Here is a 26,250-nt window from a genome sequence, read left to right on the forward strand (position 1 = left end):
TTTTTTTTTTTTTAACTTATTCTTTCAACGTTCCAATAATAATTAATAACACTATTTTTATAAGTACAAAGTGATATTTTAAAAATGCTAACATACTCATCCTTTTGTTATTGAATTATATTTTATATTATAAACGCGCTAAAAACTATCTGACAGTGACATGGAGCATAACATAACTACTTCACCGAAGCTTAACATTGATTTTACACACATTCTATTATATCACATAATATGTATATCGTATAAATAAAAATAAATGAAGAAATGATAACTCACAATATACAATAATTTATATCTATATACATTATTTCAAAAATCATCATACAATAACGGACGGTGGCGATATGGTTTATATAGCGCTACGCTACTATAATGCTATTGATTTATCAATAATTGTACTGAAATTAAACTAATATTTAATACATTTATCAACATATACACATACTATTTTAAGTAAGCATTAAATATAACAAATTCTAAATAAAGCCGAAATTGGTCGCAGAATTACCTATACGAATGATCGTAAGTAGTATATCCCTATAACTTACAAGCAAGTAGGGATCTGTGAAAGATATAAATGACGTGATATGACGTGCTTCTTACCTCGGCTCGTATCTATAATCCTCAGAAAACAGGTGACGCGTTACCGCAATGACGGCGTTTCGGAAATATACGTGCAATATGCGTTATGCTTGAATTTGGTCCCGTTGAAAATTACAGCACACCAATATTATAAGTTTTCACAGATGACGGTGAGAAACATGAAAACAGTTTGATTGAGTTTCGAACAACGCGACAGACGTTTAGAAAATGGCTAAAAAATAATAAAATACTTCGTTTTTGTACGACAACTGAAAACATCACGTATATATATATATATATATATATATACGTACAATGGTATGGAATATGGATGCTGAGCTTATACCGTGGTCAATATGACTGACGTCCATGTGATTACGACGTTAAACCGGGTTTAAAGTATAGTTAATTACTATATGGTTCACAGCTGCATCGTGTCACGTGACTCTTAACGTATTCTGATTGGCCGTGGTAATCATTGTATCATTCACTAACCATGATCTACCACAACATTTCCAGAGTTTGGTCGAACTCAATTTTTTTGAAATAAACACGGTGACAGACGATATAGCAGGCTGTGAACACTACCTTAGCTCGAGTAGATAACCGTAATTTTTTTCTAATGGTTAATGATAAGTCGTAAAATAAAGCTCTGAGCTCTGACTAGCTGCCGATCAAATCGATTCTTGATGGTTTTTTCTTATCAAACGGCTTTGTGCGTCGGTGTTCACGTACGAAAACGAGTATTGTATATGTTATTTACAAGTCTCGTATCAGTCGTATCATTTATAGTCTGACAACACATGTCACCCATTTCCTGAAGGATTACCAAAATGTTTCATGGTAAGACGCACATTAGTCACCTACGTGGCATGTTATATTTATTGGTTTCTTTTAATATGACATTAGGACGACGCCTAAGGTCTTTATTTAGATTTTATTGTAATTGCACAAAACGCATAGTGTAGACTGTGTATCTTGAGCATAAGATCTGCAAGGCAATTGCACCGATTTGTTTTGTATAGATACCTAAAAACACTATATAAATTATGTAAGCAGTAATACTTGCAGCAAAAATATCAACAATACTGACTACGATATTGCGATAGTGGTAGTTAACTTGTAAACTCCACCAAAAAAGTTTTAACATTTTATAGGCTTCGAAACTTACGTGGGTAATGTCTTACAGATATACAGACATACAGTATATAAGCACTGGTTTTTATATGAGCATATTTAAGTTTATACATTTTGGTACATAATTTTTAATTTTGTTGGAAAACTTTGTAGCTAACAACAAACTAAAAATACTGTTTTCTTAGGCAGTAGACTTAACATCTTCTTTTTTTTCTTATTAGTTATTTGCTTAATTGTATAACATGTATAAAATTAATTTTTATTGATTAATATTTTTAAGAATTTGATGAAATTTATTTTATGATATTTATTTGAATTTAACACCGGAGTGCAATAGTTCCAATTATGTATATTATATACGTATTAACATAATAATGTTAATGATCACAAAAAAAGAAATTATTGAGCAATACTATTTATTATTTTTGAATCAGCATGTCGTGTGTAATTCAACATATAATGAAATCGATTGAATTCAAAATCGTTTTTCTTATTTAACGGTATGGCTTCACCCAATTCGCTACTCTCCATTTAACCCCACTATTATAACGGTATACGAAATTATGTTCCGAAAAAGTTGAGATTGAAACCCGGGAATTCTGAAAAAACAAATAAACGTTTCTATCATTCGATACTAGTATAATATGAAAACAAGATAGATTTTGGGCTACCTAACATAATAAAAAATATTATTTTCAAATAAGTTATGATTTATGTATTTAAATGTTAAGCAAGTAACAAGAATAAACGAAAATTTTATACACCGCTTAAAACTGATTATACATCAGATATCAAATTTATTTACAGCGTATACGATTATTATTTTCATATTTATATTTGTATTGAGATTTTTTCGTAACGTTATGATCCGTGTTTAATTTTTGAAATAATGATACAATAGTTTGTAAAAACAAAATATTGAATCGATCATTAATACTTATTTGATATTTTGATCATGATTATATGTATTTTAATAAAAAATAAATGTCAATAAGATATAATACTTATAGTTTCCTTTCGATAATGTATTATCGTCCTATAAATATACGGTTTGTGATTGTAAATTTTTAAATAAGGTAAAGGCGAAAAACGATTTCCATCAAATAGTACCTATTTAATTTTATTTGTTTTATTATTACACTTCCTATTAATGTTACTTGCCGTCAAATATAGCTATTCAACTTTAAAATATTACCAGAAACTTGGTAAAAATAACGAGCTTATAAATGGTATGGGTAAACATAATATGTATTCTGTAAGATAACTGTTAATTACTTAAAAAATATTGTATTATAACAGATGAGTAAATTATTTATTAAATAGAATCCCTTTTTAAAACATCCGACATAAATTCTAAGATAAACTATTATAGAATATTAATAATTATTTGTTGTAATGTATATTGTAAGGTTAACTATTATATTAATAACTAAATTTCAGTAATCTTATACAAAATAGTTGATAATTTTTTTTTTTTTTTTGTAATGTGAATTAAAATAAAAAAAAATTTTAATTGTATCTGTTTTTATGTATTTATATACTAAGTATAACGATATTACCCACGAAACTTAAACATAAATGTTAAGTTCACAGATCAAAAATAATTATATTTATCTTATAAAAACCCAAATCATAGTTAAATTAGTATAGTTAACATTATACAACATATACATTATAATATTTGACCTAATAACATTACATTAATTTGTGATTTTGTAGAAATAAACTTTTATTTAAAAACGTGTACTCGGATTTATTGAATATATAGTATATACCATAAATAAGTATGGAATTAATCAAAATTGAAAAAAAAAAATTGGTTATAATAATTTGCAGTATACCTGCGTAAATATTATACAGCCATGTAGGTACTCATATAAATACGTCCAGTAAGCAAAAAGTGTAATAACTAAATTATACGATCACTTCGATTATACGTAGTTATACGAGCAGCATTCTAAACTTACAGCATATATTTTCACCAGAGACCCATAAAGTGTTCAAAAAATATGAGGATAGAATCGTATTTTTAAGGAAAAATTTATTTCACTGAACTATATTTTTACGCTAATCTATACGTTCCAGTAAGTGTTATTGTTTAAAAAAAATTAATTTTCTCTTTCTTTTTTATTTTATTTTTTCGTTTTTTTTTTTTTTTAGCATATTTTTAAACTTATTTTTATATGTCTTATATCTACGCGCAAATTATCACTATGGTCACCAAATGATAAATTGATTAAATTAAATACTGAAATTAGTTTTGATTATTATATCTATCATAATATATAATATATATATACATATTATAATGAATGATACCATAGACCTTTAAGCTAAGTCATTAACTATACTTAGATTAAACTTAGTTTCTTAGTATTAAATTAATAAAAAAAAAATGTTTCAACGGACACTTATCTATATTGTATATTGTTAAAGATATACATATACTATCTGTTAATACGCACGATTTCACGAATTTAATAGTTACAATAATTGTAATTGTCAGATTAAAGTGTTTTCGACATCGGTACCTAATTCAAACGCGACACGCGTACTGAATACTATCTGCGATTACGGTTCGGTGACAGTTTAGGGTTGCATTCAATTATGGCGATTGTCGCTAAACGTATACACACGGCTAAGTAAGTAAGAGTGTAAGACTATTATTGAACATGCAATAAAGTCATAAAGTTCGATGATAATATTGTATTTGGGGCATAGTCATATATTTTTAGAATAAAAAAAAAATGTATTTTTGTCAAAACAAGTAAAAAAAGCGGGCAAGTGAGTACCGCCCTGCTGTACATTAGGTGCCGTATGGATCATTATTATATATTATAGGAGTGTTAAATTTGAATCCAATGATAGTTATCATTGTATACGAAAAACGATTCTGAACGAAGATGATTTGTCAGCCTAGGATATAATTTCCAGTTGTTGGTGAAAAAGGTGGTTTATGTTTTAATGGCCTGAATACACCAAAATTTAAGTTATTTTATAATTATTGTAAACTAAACTTATGAAAAATCTTGTATTAATTTTCAACTCTTAGCTACCTATACAAACATTTTTATGAATTATACCTACAAAATAATTTGAAAATATTCATAATTTTAACGAATTTTCGTCAAAATTTGAACTTCAAATGCTAATAAAAAAAAATTGTGCCTATGCATTCTTATAATTTTTTAATCACTATTATAATAACTTATGAGGAACTTTGCATAAAATTTTCAAGTATTTTGATAGGGCCAAAAAAATTTTATCGACACTTCAAAAAAAAATTTTCAGAAAAATTGAAAATATCAGTTGTCTATAAATAGCTCAAAAAAAGTCAAAATATTTTGAAAATTAAATCACGTAAAGAAAACGAGAATCTTAATAACTGGTAAAATTTTCAAGTATCTACGACTTATACTTTTTGAATAATAACAAATAGTTAAAATCGTTTGAGGATAAATCGTTATCGTTACGCTATTTCGTTAAAATTTAAAATTCAAACGCACTTAAAATTTTTCCTATAATGATGCTTCGAGTTTTCTCTATAGATACTTGAAGGTAAACTTATGGAAAACTTAGTGTTGTATTTTTAATCCTTAGTTATAAACACAAAAAATTTTATGATTTTTCAACTTCAAATAATTTGCAAATATTCATGCTTTTGACGAATTTTTGTAAATATTTGAACTTCAAATGCTAATAAAAAAAAATTGTGGCGCTATGTATTCTTATAATTTTTTAACCACTATAAGAATAACATATGAGGAACTTTGTATAAAATTTTCAAGTATTTTGATAGGGCCAAAAAAATTTTATCGACCCTTCAAAAAAAATTTTTCAGAAAAATTGAAAATTTCAGTTGTCTATAAATAGCTCAAAAAAACTCAAAATATTTTTAAAATTAAATCAAGTAAATAAAATGCCAATCTAAATAACTGGTAAAATTTTCAAGTATCTACGACTTATACTTTTTGAATTATAACAAATATCAAAAATCGTTTGAGGCTAAACCGTTATTTAACGCGGTTTTGTAAAAATTTAAATTTCAAACACTCATAAAAATTTTTTGTCTGAATCCGGTAGAGTTTTTTTACAGATATTTGAAGAAAAATGTATGGAGAACCTTGTACCAAATTTTCAAAACTTAATTATAAAAGAAAAAATTTTATGATTTTTCAACTTCAAAATTACTTGCAAATTTTCGCGTTTTCGACAGATTTCGTAAAAATTTGAACTATAAACGCTTATAAAAAAAAATTGTGACTAACGATTTTTAATTTTTTTTAGCTACAATAAAAACAACTCATAAGGAACCTTGTATTAAATTTTAAAAACTTTTTGGTCATCCAAAAATTTTTTATCGACACTTTAAAAAAAATTTCTCAAAAAAATCGAAAATTTCAGTGGTCTATAAATAACTCAAAAAAAGTCAAAATTTTTTGAAAATTTAACTATATACAGATACCACTGACATTAACATTTGGTGAAAATTTCAAGTATTTTCAGTGATTAGTTTTTGAATTATAACCATAAAAAAAATCGATTTGGTCGAAAACTGGTTTTGCGTAAAAATTGCCATTTTTCCGTCATTTTTTTTTTTGTTTTTCTCGATTTTTTTGAAAATTGTTGGAAAATGTTAACTTTTTACCTCTATAGTGCACCAAGGATATTCAATTTTACATCGGAAACCACCCCCATAGTTTGAAATTGGAGCATTATTTCGACTAGTTATGCTGTACACAGACACAAAAAAAAAAAAAAAAAAACACACATCATTGTAAAATCAATACATTCATCACTTCGTTCAGAATCTAAAACTTAATTACCTGTACTTGAGTAGATAGGTTGGCTTAGTTGATAATGTGGTTGTAATATTATTAAACTCTTAACGTTATGATTAACTAACTGTTGTTGTTTAATTACATCTCAAAAGATTGGTAGGTAGAAACGTATAACTATAAAATATATAATGTGTATAAGCGTATAGCATATATTCAGTTTTAGTCTTTAAAAAAAAAAACTATCTGCTAAAAAATATATGGTAACGAAAATAGATTATATTTACATTACATATACTAAGTGTATTATATTAATTGTTTTTTAAATTATGATTATTAATTAAAATCTATTCATCGAAGTTCGATATTTTAAAATAAATGAAAATATTAAAAACTTATTATGTTTCTTAAAATAAACTAAAAAACAACTATTTTAAAGACTCAAGACTACCCTAATAGTAGTTTAATTAAAACACTTAATACTTAAAAGTAAAGTTCTAAAAAGGTACTTAAATCTAAATTAAAAAAAAAAATAGAACTAATTGATTTGGAAAATTAGTACAACCATTTAAATTTAAAAGGATCACCTTTGTATATGCTTGATAGAAATTAAGCCAAAATGATGTATTATCTTCTTTATAATAATATAATAATATCAACCACACGTGTATAAACAACACTTGTGCGTGTACCAAACGTGGATTTAAAGAAGGTCCGTGCACAACACGTAATAGCCACAAAACGAATTTATCGTTACTTTATAAAATATTTATATATATTTATACATGGATTATTATTATTATTATTAATAAAGGTACCTGGACTATAAAACCATTGAATCGTTAAATCGCAGAAGTATACATATACGCACTGCACCAGCTATATACTAAAAATGTGTTCAGTACTGCGAACCATACTATTTATTAATAATAAAAAAAGATTTAAAACTCCTTGGTGTAAGTGCGACCTTTTTTTTTATCGTGCCTGCTCTATTCGTATTTTACAGACACGTCCCAAATTGCTATTATCAACAACTATAAATCAAATTGTATGCGCGCGAGTTACAACCTACAGCAACGTCCCTGCACAAGATATATTCCCTCAAAGTTATATTATTTTTCACTTTATATGTATAAATATATACAAATAATAAATATATTGGGTGCTGAAAAGTGCTTTTCGTGTCACAATCAATATTGTTGTTCATCAACCACTATTACAATGTTAGGTATTCGAAAGTAATTTCACAGTAAACTCGCATTGACGATTTTTTCGAAACAACGGTTGCGTGCGTTATTATATTCGTATTTTTTTTTCAAACAATAATATAAATATGTACATTTATATAATCGTATTTTATCCAAAAAAATGATAAAAATTTTAAACAATTTAGTTCAAATGATAATTTTTCGTGATTCTAAGTTTTTCAAGATAAAGACGAAGTTCTCTATAAGTATTTAACTGTACAAAATACATTACACAGAGTTAACGATGATATCAAAGGATTATGATTTTAGAATTTTAAATAGCTAACAGAAATGATAAAAGTTGTATTCGATATATTATAAACTATTTATTCTGATAAATTTCGGTACACAGTCATATTATACGTAAATATATAAATGGTTTGGGACATACTACTTTTTTCTTAACTGGTCTAACGAAGTTTCCAGATGGTATGTATAATGTATATGCACTGTTTTTGCGACAGCTCTACGTTAACCGCAAATCGTTGAATGTATACGAATAATTAACTATTAAAATTAACAGTGAAATGCGTCTTATATATTTTAATAGAATCCATTAGATGGAAACATTTGGAATTTGTAGAGTACATGAATTCAAATATCCTGATTTCAAGCTCATATGAGAGGTTAGAATAGAGATTTTTAATGTATTATTGTATATTTCATTTTATCCATAATATTATTTTGTATTGTACAAAACATATCGCTAAAATTATAATACATAATATCATTATAAATATACGATTTCTGGTGGTGAAATGAATATTATGTTATGTTATGATTAAATAATTAAAATAAGAAACCTAAGAAAGTAGCTATATTTGTACTCGTATATAGCAGGTTTCGATTTCATCTTGCAGCTATGGATGTATTAAAACTTAAAATAAAATAAAATAATAATTCATCGCATGTAAAAACAACTCTGAACTGAGATGGTATGTTAATTATTCTAGTGAAAATAATAATAATAATAATACTATATGAGTGTAAGAAATCCATTTTTTATAAGTAGTACGATATATTGAACAATTTTTCCTAAAAACATAATTTATATTATATTAATTATTATAATATTATTATATACTAATGTCATTACATTTTATAAAAACAATGGTGTAAATAGATAAAAAAGGGGGGAAAGGTATAAATATCTTAAAATACTAGTCTAAATAAATTTTGAAAATTTAAACGTGTAAAATAATAATAAATTATGTAACGATGAAAAATTTCAAGTCATTACGATTATTATTTTTAAGCACAACATATTATAAGAATTAAGATAATTAGAAATTATTTTATTTTGTCAAAATGTTTACCTAAAATGTCTATAAAAAAATTCGCTTTGTATTTTATGTACATTTGAATTGCTATAAGGGAAAGTTATGAAGAACATTGTATTACATTTATGAAATATTTGACTGAGAATTAACATTTTTATTAACATTTTCAGTAAAATAATTAAAAAACTTAAAAGATGTTACATATTAAATATCTATAAATATAGTATAACTAGCCTTAATTTATTTTAAATTTCACTATAGATAGAAAATCATTATTAAATTAATTAAGACTTAAGTCATAGTGGGAGGTTATTTTAATAATAATTAAAATTAAGAATTTAATTTAAGAATTAATGGTAATTCTAAGTTTAATATATATGTTTTAGAATAGACTTTATTGTATAATGTGTGAATATAAATGTCATAAAAATTTAAACTTAACATGCTCATAAAAATTGTGTGTGGCTTTATAATTTTATAAATTTTTCTCTTTAAAATATATAAGGATTTGAATTTTCAAGTAGTAAATGTTTAAATTAAAAATTTCATGAATTGTTAACTATAAATATGAAAAATTTTAGATATTTAAACAAATATCATAAAAATATAAACTTTTAACGACAATTTATTACCAGAGATACCCGAGATCATCCTAAAATAGTTTAAAGTGTAATTAGTTGACTGCCTCAAAAGTTGCTGATAGAGGTAAAAAAAAAACCTCTAAAAGTAAAACTAATTTATTTATCGCTCTATTTCAAAATAGTCTATAAATGGTATGCTTTCTTAAAAACAATAATAAATAATTGAGGTCCTGACGAAGTAGAATCATTGTCAATTGTATATGCAATTTTTTAATTGTTTATTAATTAAGCATATTATTATATTTTTATATTTTTAATTACGATTAAAATATATTTTGGAAGTTTATGTATATAAATATTGTAGTTTTAAAAAATATAATATAATTTAATATATTTATATACATACTACATACACATTATTCACTTGATTATCAACTGATTGCAGTTATGTAAACAAGTAATAACAAATTTCGTGTCTATAAAGAAACATATTTTGTATGAAGTGTAAATAGTGTGAGTAATAACTTTTTTTTAAAGATATTACATAGGAATGAAAATAATTATGTATATACTCGTATGTACCATGTTTAGTAAATTTTAAATTGAAAATCAAATTCAATTTAAAAATAAATATTATTTGAAAGAATTGATTACAGGTGTTATTACATTAAACTGTATTATATACATACTGTATTATACTTACAAAAGTTATTAACTTTATTGATCAGCATATAAAAATATAAAGCTTTACAAGTTATCAGGTATAAATGGTTTAATATATTATATTGCTATATTAAAGAACCGCTGTGAGGTTTTATTTCTCTAAAACCTAAATGACAAGTTTAATTATGTATTAATTTGTATCACACTCACTAATTATATAGTCTAGTGAAACGATAAAGTGTTTTATGACTGAATTCCAATTTCCAAAGTAACCAATAAAAATATGAATTACATGGTTAATTTACTCGGGCGTGTCTCTCTCGAGCGTATCATGTATATATTAAAAGCTCTACGTATCATGAAAAATAATAAGTCTTAAATAAATTAGATTAATATATTTTTATAATTATGTATTTTTTTAAAAAACAGTTTTTACACTAAATATCAAAAACCACTCAAAACCAAAGTAAGATCGTACATGTTTACCTATATTTCCCTATATTTCATAAAGCTGACTTACATCCGTGATATTTTTACATAGAAGAAAAACAACTACTAAATACTACTAAACAACTACTAAAAACTACTAAATTTGGGTGACAGATTATCTATTAAAATTGATTAAAGAATAGAATATTCTATAATAAGCGTCGCCAACAGTCGATTTTACGATCGACTGATATCGCTAAGAAAAATGAATGTTACATTATCGGTCGATCGCGTAATAAATAATCGGATAGGTAATTAAAATTTTTTTTCACTTATTCTCGTGACTATTAGACATTAGTATATCAATATTTAAATTGTTATTATTATTATATTATACCTAGTATTGTGATAAATAATTATTTTTTGTAGATTTTTTTTTTTTTGCTCATCAATCTGGGTGTCTATGCCTGGGACATTAACATGGTGACATAGTGTTAGAATATTAAATATTCACAAGTTGAAATTTATGAACATTTTAATTTGTAAATTATTGTAAAAAACTTTAAAATAATTGTATACGCAATAATTATCAAATAGAAAACTAATATGAATATATATATTTCTTTATACCATATAGATTGTAAAATATTTAAGCTTTTCTATAGTTACTATTTGATTACATGTATTACATTTAAAAACTAAGCGTGTGTGTTGAAAAAATATAAATTTATTGAACGGAAAAATTAATGTGGCTTGAAATTATTTTTATAGAATATAAATAATGTGATCGGATATAAAGCTAAGAAAATGTGTAGAAAACATAAATAAATCTAAGCGAGATTATTTTTGCTGTGATGGAATATACAGAATATATTGAGCGAAGCGATTCAAATGCATAAAAAAAGAAGTCAGAAGAAAATTAGTTTGGTTGAAGATAAAGATTAAGTGTGGTCGCTGTCAGGCAAATTTAAAGATCAAGGTAAAAGTGGTTGAATTTGAGGAGTGTATACACAGTATGATTTTATGATTTCATTTTTTTTTATTTTGACATACTTCATTTTCTACTAAATTTTTTTTAAGATTGTCATCCCTTAACAATAAATTATACTAAATTAATCAGATTTAAAATTAAAAATTATGTCTACTATAGGTATTGAAATTAGTATTATCATTATAAGACTTACACAACATCAATGTGCGTAGAGTTTAATCGTATGGATATAAATTTATATGAACACCATTGCAGCTCTCTATAATAGCCTTGAAATTATTTCAAGTCAATTTGACAACTGAAAAAAGACAAGAAAATAATTATTAGATATTTATATTATAAATAATTTATTTTTTAGGACTATCTATCGAAAATATAACAATGTAGATAGTAATAGTTAAACAGTAACATTACATATTTAAACCGAATGACAATAGATTTAAAATAAAAATTTTTGAGGAATACAAAAATACATATTTTAGATCAATTTAAAAATAATTTAACTTGTCGACGTGAAAATACATAATACGACATAAAATAGATTTTGATCGGAGTGATTAATATGATATATTTTTAAGGTAGAAAAGAGTTTACTTATTAAAGTTATGAGAATAAAATAAAAATTTTTAAATTTATAATTTATAATGTGTACTACCGTTTAAAAATGTAATAGTTTTATGGAAAATGTGCATATCGAAAGAAAACTTCTTTTTTAATTGTCCAATAATATGAATTTTATTATTACCAACTTCCTCGAAAATTTTCATTTCAATCTATATAGACTTCCAGATGAAATATTCTGTAACACCGTTTTACTATTTAGGTGAAGCACACTGTATACATATGAAATATTTAGTGTAAATATACCAAGTATTAGCTGGTCACCTACTAGTTTCAAATTTAAGTTCAGATGTTTAAACCAGACGATAGTTATATTTTTGCAGTAAACTATAAAATATTGGAACAATCCCAAAATATAAAATATATTACCTACTTTAAAAGAAAAATGTTCATGCTCACAAAATGGGAATGTTACGATGTTATGTTATTATATGATAACTGCGAAAAGACCAATGTAAATGTAGTGAAACAATACAAGCCAAGTTTCATATTATGGTCAGTAGTTGCTACGATTTTGATTTCAAACACGATAAAATATATGTTCTTGTAATGTGATTAATCGGTTTTTCTAGTCACTAAATACATTATTAGAAACTACTGCATAAATGATATTTTGTATAAACAACTTATATGTGAAACAATAATAGACAAAAAAAAAAAAAAAAATGTTACAATTTGCTTTTGTTTTAAATATAAAATAGGTTTACCATGCTGCAATTCATTTAAGTGTCGATATTTAATTTAACAATATCAAAGTCGCATTATTAAAAAAATATACATATACGCTTACGTACATTTTCCAAACCTTAGGATTGAAATCAGGATATTTTTCCTTCACATAATATAGTACGTTAAAAATTTAATACTTAAAAACGTGAGAAATTAGCTTTTAGGGTTGACATGAACTCGTTTAATAATAGATGTTTTCCTAAATTTGTTTTCAGTGATTTGAGTGACAAATTAACCGGGATAATATAGTTGTATATATGCGCTACACGAAAACCCTCGGAATAACATTTCTTGTAATTAATAGAATTGTTTTGACCAAAGACAAAAATGTCAATTTTGTTCTAGAACGCCGAATGCAATAATATATCCAGTGAGATTAATTAAATATATAGTATGTACATGAGTGTTCTGCTTTGGATATTGCAGGATAAGTGGGTCGTGTCGAGATATTATGTACATGATGGGGGTGAGGTAATCGATTTACATAAACCATTGTCACTACACGTGTATGGTGCCTTACCATCGTATAAAAGCAGCTGCAGGTCTAAGGAGAATCGTCAATATATGAAAATGAAATATAATACTTTAAAATTTCGATATCAATGGATTCGTTCGTCTGACAAAAACTATTATATATTATCTGATCGGTCCTTCCATTTATAACGAAATAAATAAAAGCAGAAAAAAAACTTTGCACTGACGTTGATTGATGCAAAACGGATAATACTGTTCAATTCCCGTGATTTCGTAGTACCTCATGTTCGGTAAATTACCTGGCTGCCGTCAAACCTTCGCTCAAAATTTCTATTTTTTCCGTTAAACAAGTACAAACACTACAGACTGTAGCTATGTTGTGGTTTACTGCATGTTTTACACAAGAGCAACATCCGAGTATACAAATCATTTCATAAAGGCATCATACAGCCATACAGGTAATATACGTTCCTATTAAGTTACAAATAAAATTCCTAGCTCTGATTAAAAATGTATCGATTGAAATTCTGTTAATATTGTCGTTTGGATTTGTTAATTATTTATTGATTAGTTATTTTAATATGTAGACAAATATTATAGCAATGTTATTACAATCTATTAAATCTATAAAATTAAATTGACTATTATTGAATACACGATGAATTCAATGAACTGTAGGTATAACTATACAATATTATTATGGTGTATTCTCTACGCTAAGTTGCTATTAATCGTAGCTGTAAAAGTGTTAAACTTTTTATTGCATTTAAAACGCATTATTACTCACCTATAAAACCATTGCTTTGTTATAATTTTATAGTTTTGTCGCAGAGCACATTCAATTTGACGCAAATAATCGATTCGATACAAAACCGTTTATCTGTGTGTCCTTTAGATGTTATATGAATGTATAACTTCACTTATCTTAATAGTACCTACATTCTTTTAAAAGTTGAATATTTGAATAAAAGACGATACAATGTTAGATATCTGTTTTATTTTTAGATTACTTAATGGATGTGTTTATATTTTAAATTTATTAGTGAAATAAAATTTTTTAGTTTTCTAGTTATAGTTTCAGATTTGTAAATCATTTTTATGTGACAATATACTCTAAAAATTATTGTATCAATGGTTCTAAAATATATATTTAATATATAATATGGAATTCGTAAATAAATATAATATTCAACTATTATTATAGGAACTATTGATGTTTTCAATGCCTATTTAAATATTTTTTTTCATAAATATTATATTATACCTTAATGTTATTAACATTTGTTTGAAATAAGTATCGAATTTTAACAGTATAATTATGTATATATATACTAATAATAACATATTAATAAATATAATTTAATTTAGATGAATTATAACATAGAATTTAAACATTTTAATTACTTATATAAGTCAATAATTTATGACAATTGTGATGTGATATGTCAAAACACTCAAAATTAACTCTTGTTAATCATCTTTATACTACAGATACGATTACCTGCAGCAACTATACTATTATTATAACAATAATCGAGTCCAATGACTTATTACTATTGGTGCAAGTCAAGTTTTCGAGAGAAATTCCGTGTTATCAAAAATATCAAATGATTATTATTTTATTAAAAATTAAGTACAATAAAATTAAAATGACTAAAGAATTTATCATAGAATACCGAATATGTGTTTATATATATTATCTATTGTACTGTGACAATAAAAATACTCTAAATCAGTTTGGTGTTTCTTCCAATATTATCACAGTATTATTTACTCAGCCTTTTCATATATTTTAATATATTTATAAAATACATTTAACAAAAGTATTTAAATTGAATAATTTTTACAAACATTTGAATGACTAAACAATTGTTAATTTAGATTCTCGGTAGTTTTTCATATGTAAATTATAACTTAAAAAGTATAAACATAATATAAGTTTTGTTATAATGTAAATATTTTTTTGGCAGTTTAAGTTCAGTCTAAAACTTTTCTCCAAACAATAATAAATAAGAAGGCATTATTAAAGACTTAAATAGAAATTGTACTATACGTTTTTTATTTTTTTATTTTTTAATTGAGTAGAGTACTCAAGTTGTCTACAGAAAATATATTACATATTTTTATTTAAATGATATCCCGAAAATACACATTATATTTATTTTCATTTCAACAAATGTATGTTTCTGAATCATGAATCCTGATGTAAACATCTACAATACAAAACTCATGCTGACCATTACTACGTGCATATATTATCCTTTTATATCAGACAATTTCCGAATAACCTAATAATATATTATGTTTCTCTAACAAAATACCTATTATGTTTCTCTATATTTGGCCTATATGAAAGGATATGACATTTTTGAACAAGATGTTCGTTTTGTTTCGATAAAACGCTGATTGTTTTTATTTTAGTTTATTTTACGTAGTTAACTAAATAATGACGGTACCACTCTTGTTAGGGAACATGTCCAATATTTTGACATTTTCAGTTTTTTTACAGAAATATTTTATTTGTATCTAAACACACTATTTGGTGTAAAAACGAAATATAACTACGTGTTCTTATAGTTACAGTATGTGTGTTTTCACTTAATTTGTTTCGAAAAGGAAACATAATAATTTACACAAAATAAGTTTTGTGTCTCTTCTGTAAAATTTGAATTTCAATGTACATGTATTATATATAATAATATATTAAAATAATTGTTTAAAGCGTACTTATAGTTAAGCAATCGCTCACGACCCACCTCAAAATGTTTGTATTGAATCGACGATGAATCAATAAATTGTTATTGTGGACGTATATGAGATGTGACAACGGCTTGGTGCTTTGAACGGTCCTGCGGGGTTTGAAGTATAGATCACTGTGTTCTAACTACGACTGATGTAGTGAATCTCGAGACTTGAGTAGTTAAGATAGGTTAAAACGTATCCAATAATAATAAATAATAATAACCAATAGAAAAGTAGTATACTAAGTCAGTAGCGTGCTGATTGGCTGTAGTGTGATACGAAACACCACAGAATGCCATGCCCAATGTTGTTGTTTAATAATCATTATTATTGTCATTCATTTAACAACCTTATAATATTATTATATAATATATTTCCCGTGTCTAAGAATAGTGATATTAATGTAAGTAAAAGCATGTTTTTATTATCTATAAGTATATTTATGAGAATTTATAAACACCTTAAATTATTATTTTGCTTATGTACACTTTATAGCGTTTTATGATAAAAATAACTATAAGACAAAAAAATCAGTACCACAATTTGCAAACAACTATCCACGGAGGCGAAGCACGTGGGTGACAGATAGTTTATTATATATTTACTATTCAATTTTGTATGTACTATTTGCTTTGTAATTTTTTTCAATATCTATTTGATCTTTCAGGGCTTTTACGTGATAACGTTAAAATAGTTACAAATACATAAACTTTCATATTATTGTTATTTATATGTAAGCGCCACATATATATTATACATACTCATATGTATATTTTTATATATGTCTGCGATGTTCACGTATAAAAATGTAAAAATCTATGGATGATAAAAGTATGAATATGTTTTTTTTTTATTGAAGCAAAAAAAAAAACAAAGAAATCAGCAACAACAAGAACATTAGTTTTTGGTTTTACATTGTAAAACACAATATACATGGTTGACTGGATATATAAAATTAGCAATTCTTGTATTATTTGAATTTATAGTAAATTTAACTTAACATGCAATACATATATATTATACAACCATATTTGTTAAATTTTATTGTATTAGTAGTTTTTTCTTAAGAAGGTTTTCAATGTCTGGTGTTAATGCTTTTTCATTTTTGATGGAATGTTGTATTTTTTAAGTCGTTGATTTATTGAGAGCACTCTACCTTGTACATGTTTTAATGTTTTACTGTTAAAAAAAACTCCCCGCATGTTGAGCACTGAAGAGCTTCCTTTTTGGCCAATAGGAATTTGTAAGTATGAATATTTATGTAGATATTTAAAGCTGTTTTTAACGAAATCGTGTAAACATAGTATGTAATCTCATATATATTTATAACTTTTGGACATAATATTATACGCTATGCTATTTCAAGAATCCACTTCATGTTGACAACAGTGATTTAAGTATTAAGTATCAATTATAAGCATGGGCTTATTTTTTTATATATATACGTGCTTTCTACAATTTATAATTGTTTGCACATAATTTTAGTAGAAATGTAATCCGTTATCTACTTCTTTTTGTAAATCGTACTGAAAAGTTTATTGACAGTTAAAAACATACACGAAGAAATTTTGTTAGTCAATTTTTTTTTAAAAAATTACCTATGTTAATTCTTTTTAAAAATTGTTTTCTTGATTCAAAATATTTTAATTAATACATAATATCACTTAAACTTTACATTTAATTATAACATATTATTGGAAATAATGAAAAATTATTAAAGAATAATTTTTTTTTTAGCTTCAAGAATGAACTATGATACTTATTTTAATAATATATATAAAAGCAAAAGATAATCAAATTATAACTGTCGGGTATAATATTTATAAATATTTATCTTATATTTTTTTTTATTAAAAATATAAAATACATTCATTATTATAATATATCATAAAAATTACAGAATATAAAAATAGTTACCTAGTTAAACAAACCGTTCAAATATAAATATTAAATTAAATAGATGAGCCAACGTTAAAGTCCAAACAATGTTTTTAAAAAAGAGAGAATCTACACTATATTATTTTCTTGTTTTTAAATACTCAGTCCATAATCGTACATATTAATTAATTAACTCATAATATCAATAATATTTTAATTAATCCTTCAAAGCAAGTAACGATTTTATTATTTATTTATTATATTAAATACGTTTTACGTATTTACTTGTGTAATCAATTTTCTTATTTTTATTTTATAAATTATTTTACAAGGCATACGTTCAAATTTGTAAACCATTAAGTTTAAAATATTCCGGTTTGCTAATTAATAACTAACGGCAAATAAAGGGACTATATTGATAATTGATACAAAAGTGTTGTGTTGTTAATTCTGTTAAATGTTGTGTGACTGTGTAAACTGCTATATCAAAAGTATAACTACCTACCTACGCATATAGTCTGAAATAAAACCATCAATTCGCATTTATGTTCAGAATAAAATATATCAAATAATAACAATAAAAAAGCAATTTTCAGAATTATAAAAATGTGTAGGTATACGGTGGATCTTAAAATATAACTATTTATTTACACTAAATATGTTTAAGTATATCAATTGAAAATTACATTTTAGCGATTTATTTGCTCGAAATAAGCCATAAAAGTATATCGTTTGACTTTTGTCAAAACAAATACATCGTTATTAAAGCACTTGACAATACATATAGAACTTATGCTATATTGTATAATTTAATATCATTATACGAGCGTATTATTATCACGACAATAGCCATCTTGCTTCTAGACACGAACAAGACGTGTGCGCAACACATTAATATTATTATTCATTGTTCTTAATAATTGTGAATCTCTTTTCTCGCTGGCACACAAACGGAATTTCAATGGTATTTATAATATGTATTATTTTATATCTCGTTCTCCTCTATTATTTCTGTAAAATAATGTCGACGAGGGACCCGCTAGAACTGCTACAATATAGGCTGTGTCACGTATTTACGCAAGGTAGATATGTTTTGGGGTTTTCTACTGTAAGACTTGATAATATAATCAATTCGGTAATCAGGTGCAAATGCTGCGTGACGTTATTATCGTTATAAAATAGTATATATATAAACAAATATAAATGCCAATTCAGGTAGTATACCTACCTACATACCTAAATATTATGTATTGCATAAAAAGTTTCTACCCATATTTTCCGTTGACTTATTAAAAATCACATAATTATAATAATTTAAAACATTATAAAAATCGGTAAGACTGTAATTTAACATTAATGAATTATATAATTCATTGGTATTGCTGTTGACCACTAATATTTAATATTTTTAAGAGATGCAAATATAATACTTTTTCTATTTTTTTATTTTATTTTGAGCTTAGATACACCAAACTTTAAATTTTGAAATATTCTAATAAAGTATTTTTTTTATAAAACCAAATTTCAATAATATCATAAATATAAAAAAATTTGGTGCTGACAAACATAGTGGAATATTTTGTACAATAAAGTTAATACGTGCATCGATTCAGATGAAAATGAAAAAAAAAATCTATTATTTAATACTCATTTAATGAAAGTAAATTTTTTTAATAAAATAATTTTGTTTCAAATCAAACGGATATAAAATTGTAGAAGCAATTATCTTGTGGTTAAAACTGTATACAAAAATTCATATTAAATTATTTGTTTTAAATGTTCTACGATTATAACAAGATATATTTAAAAACTATTATCTTATATTTTGTACAGTAATATTTTAACAGCTCGTTAAAATTATTTCAAATTTTCTCGTTACATAATATATTTTATGTAAAATGTATTGTTCATTAAAATGAAACATTATACATTTTAAACATAAAATTAATTTAGAAAAAATTTTCATGCATGAAAGTTCAGTTGACTATGTAGATTGTAGGTACTAATTATTTTAAAAACTAAACAAAATAATTAATATGTAATAAATAACATGTTTAAATGAGAATAATTGGCATGTATTTTCGTAAATTTATATTAAGTAAAGCCCTTAGAAATAATGCAATATTTTAACAAAAAATTTTATTTTTAGTTTATTCAAGTACCATTATTTAGTGTGTATATATACCAAATGTCTGTACTTGAGTAGTGTGAAAGTTACTTTTGCAATCTCTAAAACGGTTAAAACGAAAATTCACTGAATAAACGGCGTGACAAGAGAAAGAAAGTAAATATATTGTATGTATATAATATATATATACTAAGAAGTTGAACATATAGAGAGAAATGTCATAAAATAAAAGTCATTGTAAAACGTGAATTATTAACGTCTTCAAATGTTTTTCTGGTAGATTTTTGTTTTGAAAACTAAAAATGTAGGTATAAAAGGAAAAGTGAGTTATGAGAATGTTTTAGCAGATACTACCATTAGGCACACAACTTATATATTCATTATTTATATACTAAGGAAGCGATGAGTCTATCGATGTTGTAGCGATGTTCTATGTTTTTTTTGTGTATGCTACTTTTTCTTGTTCACACGAATACTCAGATTTTAACTTGGTAATTATTAATAAAATATCGAATTCAATTGATGTTTTTTGAAGTTTAAGTAAAAGTTTTCAGTTATTTTCAAAATAATCAAAAAACTAATAATAAGAATAAACGAGAATTTTTACTCAAAACCAGATTTTATTAAAGTCAGTTTTGTTTTTGTGGTACTAGGTACATAAAAACAAATTATCATAGATACTTGAAATATATTTTCATAATATGGATTTCATACTATGATCATACCTAAATATTTTCTATAAAAAATATTTTAAGTTCAAATTTGAACTATTTTATGTATATATAATATATATTATATATATTTAAATGAATAATTTTTATTGCCACCTAGTTGAAAGTTAGTATATTATACTTTTAACACAAAATTACAATTTAAAATGTAATGTTTTCAGCAAAAATAAATCACATTAGTATCAATTTAAATAAATCAGAAAATCAGAAAGTAATATGGATCGGTAAACTATTTTCTAAATAACATTTTTTATAATAACATTATACAACGTTATTCAACACACAATTCTTTGTAGTAATGATACCGAAAAATAAAATTGTATAAAGTAAGAGGACGCGAATTACCATGAAAAATTAAAATAATTAAATAATATTTATTGAGGTGTTTTATTTGATAGGTAATTTAAATTCAGCAAAAAAAATTATTGATTATTTTCTTTATTGAGCCATGTTATCAAGCTTACATTAAAGAACCCTGTTTTTCTCTTTTGTTACATATAATTGTAAATTATTTAAATATATAAAAATTAAATTTAAATATTTTTACTGAATAAATATTATTATTATAAAGATATTAAGAATCGCCTTTATTAAATGTAAAATTATACAATTCTTTTCTTTACCTTTGAGAATTCTAGTTCTATGAAAATATAAATTAGAACAATTCACTATCAAAACATAAATTTCAATAAAATGTAAGAAATAAAAATTAAAAACAGTTGGTAGATATTTAATTTATAATTCAATGTTTATACAAATTTGTAAAATTTAAATAATATAAACATCAAAAGTTTTTTTTCAATTATTTTTCGAACCAATATAAAGATCATCGAAAGTAAAAATTGGGTATTTTAAATCACTAAAAATCATTTAAGATATCAATACCTTCATAAAAACATTAAAATACACTTTTCGAATTTCACTAGTTTACCATTCATAAATACTATTTTATTTATATTTAAATAAACGTGTGCTTTTTATATTTTTAACATTTTTGTGATTTATGTATAAAATAAAGTTTTATTAAACTTTCCGATCGAGTTTAATTCCTATCGTAACATTTTAAATTGTCATTTGAGTTCGCTCCTACAATTATGGGTAGAATACTGATACTATGAAGTACAAATATAATAAAAACTATAATTTTGTAATTTATATAAATTGCGTTTTGTTCTTCAAAATAAATAACAATTTACAATGTTATTGTTTCAATTGACTTTGACGTCTATTTTCTTTGAAAAGTCTCAGCATTTGTTTTGATAATTTTAGAAAGTTTCAAAGATAAAATTTGATTTATTCATTATCAAATGAATCTCAGCTGATTTAGTTTTTCTTTTTCATACACAATAAGAATTCACCGCTTTCAATTACTTAAACAGAGTGTCCACATTAAAACTCAAATGAAGTACTACACTTAGTTACTTTTCAAATATAGTGGTACACCCATAAATATTTATGTATTAACTCCGGTCAAATACAGTGCTATAGTTGCTTTAGTATACAATTTTTGTTTTTAATCAACACTAAAACAATTAATCTTATAGTTAATTTTAATATTACTATAAGCTTTGAGGTTTTTTTTTTAATTAGTGTACAATTATATACCTTTGAGAATTTTAATTTTTCATGATTCTATAAGTCTTGATTAAATATTTTGATAGATTATGTTAATCCAACCTCACAGAATTATATAATAGTATATAATAACATATAATTATATATTGTTTCATTTAACTTTATATACATAATATATATATATTATCCTTTCATTCTTTCTTATGATACATTTCCCAAAATCTCACATCAACAGCTGACATAATAAATCACTGTTAAGTTACCCTAATCTAATAATATTCAGTTTATTTTGATCGCTGTAAATTGACCGTTTGAAATAGAGTTACTGTCATACAGCAATATAATATGTGTCTACTAAATTATGATAAAAATAATAATAATTTTTTAAGAATTATGTGTTTTTGATGTATGTTGGTATAACACTTAAATATATATTTTATATTAAATAAACTATAGCTTAACACTGTTTTCGCTCCGATTATCAAATTAAAAAACATACCTAGGAGAAAAATTAAATACGAGTATTTAAATTAGTACTTATTAAATAAAATATTTATAATTTTTCACGTTATTTTAGCTACTTATGTTAGTAATATATTATAGTTTTATTAACTTTGTATTGATAATGATTTTTTAATGTTATGTTTTTTTTTATTTAATATATAGATAAATGTATTACATTAATATAAATTATAAATTAGTATTATAGTAAAAAAATAATAATTTTTATAGTTACAAGAACATACTCAGCATGACAGATGGAAACTGTAATAGTGATATTACACAGATGTTTAATAAGTTACCCTATCAAAATATATTACTTATTATTATAATATGATGTATTTTATTAAACAAATTATTGTAATATTTATTCAGTATGTGTTTTACATTAATTTTATAAAATTCTAAGTATGGCACTATTAATCTTTGTGAAAAAAATATTGTTCTGTAATTAATGAGATTTATATTCATACAAAATTGTATGTTTTGAACTCAATCTCTGTGTGTTTAAAATTATTTACGTCGAGTTTTATTTTAGTGTTCATTATTTCGAACTTAAGCATTCAAAACTTATAACACGTGTGTTTTTTAGCAGTTTCGTATTTTGTCATATTCCCATAAGAAATTCCTAAATATGACACTAACTTGTTGTCTTTTAAACTTTCTGTACATCTATTATTATAGCCATCAAATTATTTCCAAATTGAAATGTTTGAATATGCTTTTTGAAAGTGACACTTGTCTTTTTTTTACGTAAAACAACTTTATCGTATTAAGAGATTCTGAAGAATTGTTTCTTAACTCAAACATGCCACAGGTCCTGTCCATGATGGATTGAATGTAAAATGTTGTCCTTGACCCAGTCAACTTTTAACAGTTTTATTTCTAAAAAAAAAAGATCAACCAAACCCGATCTGACATTTTCTTAAAATATATTGTTCGATCAATCACAAAAAAAAAAATTGACGTTTATCAGACTGCAGTTTACAAATTGATAAAAAGTATCACAAGGGAATTTTTATAATGTAATAAAAGATTATATTATTGTAATATATTGTTGTTTAAATTTATAGGCAAATTATACGTTTCCTCAAAATTTTATTCTGTAAACTATCTTACATGTTTCAAATGAAATCACACACCCAACGATTTGATTGACACGCTTAAACTTATCAGAATTGTCGAATTATAAAGGAATCGAAATACTTATATAATAGTATCAAATAAATAAGGGGTTCAGTTTTAAATAAACCATAACTCATTGACTATATAGATAGAAATATATTAGATTTAACTCTGGTTATTTTTTTTTTTTTTGATATTATAAATTTAAAAATAAAAAAAACATATATTTGTTTCAAAATGTATCACTTTATACACTTAAATTCTCGTAGCTTATATACTTAAGTTAAATAACACATGATATTTAACAATGAATTGTAAGTTTTAAATTATCGTTTAATCTATGTGATGTCTTTCAAAAAAATTTCAAATCACTATAGCTATGACTCAATCATCCGGCTTTTAAGGGTTTTTGAAATAATTCATGTAGAAGTAATAAAATTGTCGTTTGAACTATAATCATATTAGCCACTAGAAATCATCGGCTCAAATACATTATTACTTATTATAATTCATATTTAAACTACTCTTAAAACGTTTTAATTTTTTTTTTTTTTTAAACGATGAATATTTTATAAAAATGTAAGATAGTAAATCACTCAATGAAGTATGTAAATGAAATTAAATACGTATATCAAAGAGTAAAACTTTATTTTACAAATAGATACATTGGTATATTTTATTTTCCATATTTCACTGTACTTTGTTACATTGTACCTAATATTATAAATATTTGTATCTCTGTTGTGACGAAAAAATTTGAAGTGAAAAATACTGCAATATAATGATATATGTGAATTATGACGTAAATATAAGTATAATTAATAACTTATATAATATAGGTACATATATACGCAATTTATATTGAAACAAGCCATCTATATATTTTAAGTTTGCTAATTTATTAACGACGGCTATAATGTTCATTTAGTACCTAATTATAAAGATCAAATATGGAGGATAGGTATTATAATATTATGTAGTTACCTATAGAGTTTAAAAAAAGTTGCTAACTATATTATAGAAGTATTTTCTTTCATGTTATATGCAATTATAAGTAATTATTAAAGTTTCATTCACATTATAGCTAATTATTTAAACGACTGCATAACATGATATATTTAAATAACAACAATATACATCGATAGGTAATTATGAAATTGTAAGCTCCTACAAGAATTGTATATAAATTAGACATATACATTTCTAACCTAGATAATATGTATTTATATGACTTATAATTAATATAAGTTTCCAAAGTTAAACAACAAAAAATAATTTTATCCAGATTTAGGACTAAATGTATGAGTGATTAAATAAACATGAAATAATAGACAAAATATTTACTCATTCTCGATATTATTAGAAGCTATAATATATTATAGTTAATTTCTATCGAACGCACTGTAATTGGAAATCTCGGATTGACACCACCTTTCGAGCATCTTCTACAGTATGTTCTTCGAATATTTACTCACTTCAAAGTGTTGGTTGTGAGCTCCCAAGTGTACCAAAAATGTAAACGTCATCACCGCAGGACTTTGAATCAACAAATCCTCGTGGAATACCCCAAATATACAATTATACAAATGCGTAGTCCTATATTATATTTTATGAACGCGTGGGAAAAACTTTATTTTCAGACCCTCTGACACACGCTTCAATTTTGGGTATTCTTGATGTATATATGATTGAACGAACGAATCGAAATATTTTCCCGAAATATAATTCGAGTTTGATGCGGATAAAAAAAAAATCAAAAAAAAAAAAAATATCAATGACAAACCTTTTTTTTTGGTTTCCGTTATAGTACGCATAAATTCATCTCTTATATTTTTTTAACCAAAGCCATTTCGAACTCTGTAGCATCTAAACAGCTGCACGCCTATTACACGCATATTAACTGAACCATGTTAAAAAAAAATCAAATGGCATATTATTTTGATTTTAAGTTAAAAAAAAAGTTATCAGTTCTTTAAAAAGTTATTAGTTTATTACCATGATAGTATATAATAATATATTATGAATATAATATTATATGATGCACTATCTGCGTACTAA

General features: G+C 24.4%; 1 protein-coding gene across 3 annotated transcripts in view; it reads right to left on the minus strand.

Moving 5' to 3' along the window:
* LOC114131219 (neuropeptides capa receptor) overlaps positions 1 to 26,250 on the minus strand; it is a 113,936-nt gene that overhangs the window by 80,957 nt on the left and 6,729 nt on the right. The window contains exon 2 of one of the 3 annotated variants that reach the window (XM_050200910.1): positions 11,882 to 11,986. The exons of 1 other annotated variant lie outside the window; for it this stretch is intronic. The gene's annotated coding sequence lies outside the window, so the exon portion shown is untranslated. Of the gene's footprint in view, positions 1 to 603; positions 834 to 11,881; positions 11,987 to 26,250 lie in introns of those variants that run through there. One more of the 3 variants, XM_050200912.1, reaches the window with a different exon arrangement.

The sequence above is a fragment of the Aphis gossypii genome, chromosome 2 (assembly GCF_020184175.1).
Source record: "Aphis gossypii isolate Hap1 chromosome 2, ASM2018417v2, whole genome shotgun sequence".
Classification (NCBI taxonomy): domain Eukaryota; kingdom Metazoa; phylum Arthropoda; class Insecta; order Hemiptera; family Aphididae; genus Aphis; species Aphis gossypii.